General features: G+C 42.7%; 1 protein-coding gene and 1 pseudogene across 1 annotated transcript in view; one reads left to right on the top strand and one right to left on the bottom strand.

Moving 5' to 3' along the window:
* The window catches only part of Sh3bgrl (SH3 domain binding glutamate rich protein like), an 84,198-nt gene that overhangs the window by 51,316 nt on the left and 30,163 nt on the right, over window positions 1-2,719 (bottom strand). The gene's annotated exons all lie outside the window — the stretch shown is intronic.
* LOC116090836 overlaps window positions 1-2,719 on the top strand; it is a 33,028-nt pseudogene that overhangs the window by 6,996 nt on the left and 23,313 nt on the right.

Below are 2,719 nucleotides of genomic sequence, written 5' to 3'. Positions count from 1 at the left end.
ACACACACACACACACACACACACACACACACACACACACACAGGTATTCTAAAGCATTAGTAACTTTGAAAAGTGTTAACACATTCATTTTACACAAATTAGACTGTTTTTAAATACAATTGAATATTTTCAGAAAAATTTTGACTAGTTCATCAAGAACTTGCATAACATCATCTAACAGAAAGTAATTTGGCTAAATGAACAACTGCTCAGCATAGGATTAACTTGCTAAAGCAATATAACCGCTTCTTAGCACAGGACAAAAATCCCATACTATATTACTAGTTTAAACAAACTAGTACAAACAGATCCCCAGGTCCAGATGTAATTGATCACACATATGAAAAGAATTTTCCAAAAATGATACTTTAGTTCCTCCATTCTAAAAACTATGGCAACTAACATTTTTAAAAGATAGTAGTATATTTAAAAGAAAATACACCTCTCCTGCTTGAAAAGTAGGCCAACAACACTGCTGTCCAGCTATTTTAAATGATAGACTAAATTAGGAGTTGTGAGTATTTGCTGACTCCAAATTTACAAACAGATCTTCAGTTTCAAGTCCATCTTTCACATACGAGTCTAGTTAAATCCCATGCACTTCACCAGAAAATAATTTTCCTGACAGAGTAAGAGCTACCAAAGATTCTGTTGATAGGCTTCCACTAAAAGTTTGAATGTGTTTATACATGACAAATTTCCAAGACAAACCAGCATGACTTTCGTAACTCCTCCCTGAGGAAACACAGAACACCAACTAGTGAGTAACTTATTTCATCATATTAACATATTGTTTTAAGCAGAAGTCCCTCAGCAACCTAATTTGAAATCCCCCAGTGTCAAGATTCATATGGGGAAGTAGGACAGACTAAATACAGGACAGTTTTGAATTTATGTCAGTGAAGGAAAATCAGCTGCCCCCTAGCTTGGCTCAGAGTCAAAGTACAAACACAGGAATCCACTGGTTTACCTTATGTGTCAAGAGTCAGTGGGAGACAAACATTACAGATAGGAAAGAACACAGCCTTTTATAAACAGCAGAAATGCCAGGAGGACTAACAATGCTTTAAATGTATGGAAAGTTTTAGAGCTTCTAACATCTGCCACTATGTCTTCAAGGCTCTACAGAGCTCTCCTGTGACGTCCACACCAATTTTGTTCCATTTTTTTCAAGCTGTTCCAGCCATAAAAGATAGTGCTCATATTTCTCAAATATGCCAATCTCACTTCCTTTCCTAGAGCTGTCAGTTGTGATTCCTTTACCAAAAATGTTAACTTTACTGCACACTGTTCAGCTATTTTTTTTCCTTCTTTCCCTACTAGGCTTAAATATCACCTTTGCAACATGACTTTCCTAGACCACACTCTTTAAAACAAGTCCCTTGTTAGGATCCCCAGCTAAACAGTGCCCTAGTTCTTTGTGGCACTTATCACAAGTTGAAACTATAAAGTTGAAACCACATTCTTTCATTCTGTGTTTCCTTGTTTAACATCGGTGATATCCTTTGGAATGTAGACTCAGTTTAAAGACTGTATCGACCTTGTTGATGATCCCAAGGGCCTAACACAAAAGCAAGTTTGTTGAAAATACTATGGAGCTCCCCTGCTGCAGCTGCCCTGGAGTGCACACTTCCCAGCTGTGAACGCAGGCCTAGGAAGGTCCCCAGCTGGAGTCCTTTCCAGTCTCTCCCCCCTGGGAGCGCCTGGGGCGTGGCAGAGACAGGGCTGGGCCGGCGGGGTCACCTTGTGGGCTGGAGGGTGCTCAGGTCACCAAGCGCCAACTACTAGTTGGTGAGCCTGCAAGGAGACACCTCTGTTCTCAAGCAAGGTCCAGGTGACTGAATTCTTTGGGAACTTGATCTGGCTTTTTTGTGGATTTTGTTTGTTTTGTTTTGTTTTTAAATTTCTGCCTTTGCATCTGTGCTTGGTGAGGGCATTTGCTTGGCTCTTCTTTTGAGCATGCAAACCACAACATCCTATGCTGATTTCTGTGTCACATATTTTAATGTTCAGGATGCTTCCGGATGTGCAACCAATATTTGAGATTTAGCATTAAGTCCTTTGAGTCAGGAGATACAAAGTCCTCCAGAAAAAAAAAAGACCAGTGCCTTGGATGAGCCCCCTCACAGAGAGATGAAGGGGCAGTAGAAAACAGCTGAAATTTGAAGAGGGGACCATGCAGATTCAGGAAGGTGCAATGGATACTGGAGAGGGCCAAACTAGTGTAGCTATTGCCAACATCCAGTCATCTGCCACTTTCACCGACTCCAACATCAAGTGATGTACAGGATGATCCAGGTGTCTGAAGGGCAGCTGGATGGCCAGACAGAGGGTTCTGGCGCCATCAGTGGTTACCCTGCCACTCAGTCTATGACCCATGCAGTGATCCAGGGAGCTCTCACCAGTGACAATGCCTTTGACACCTAGGGAACAGCTGCTGAGACACATTATACTATTTCCCCAGCACCACAGTGGGAGATGGGTCAGGGGGTACCACATCTGGGAGTACAACAGCTGTTGTTACAACTCAGGGCTCAGAGGTACTACTGGGGCAGGCAACCCCTCCCAGCACAGGTCAATTCTTTGTGATGATGTTACCACAAGTATTGCAGGGCTGGGCAGTGTTGGCACACACCTTTCATCTCAGCATTTGGGAGGCAGAGGCAGGCAGATTTCTGAGTACGAGGCCAGCCTGGTCTACAGAGTGAGTTCCAGGAC

This window comes from Mastomys coucha, chromosome X (genome assembly GCF_008632895.1).
Source record: "Mastomys coucha isolate ucsf_1 chromosome X, UCSF_Mcou_1, whole genome shotgun sequence".
Lineage (NCBI taxonomy): Eukaryota > Metazoa > Chordata > Mammalia > Rodentia > Muridae > Mastomys > Mastomys coucha.
Note: the sequence above shows the minus strand (reverse complement) of the source record. Positions and strands in the feature narration are given on the sequence as shown.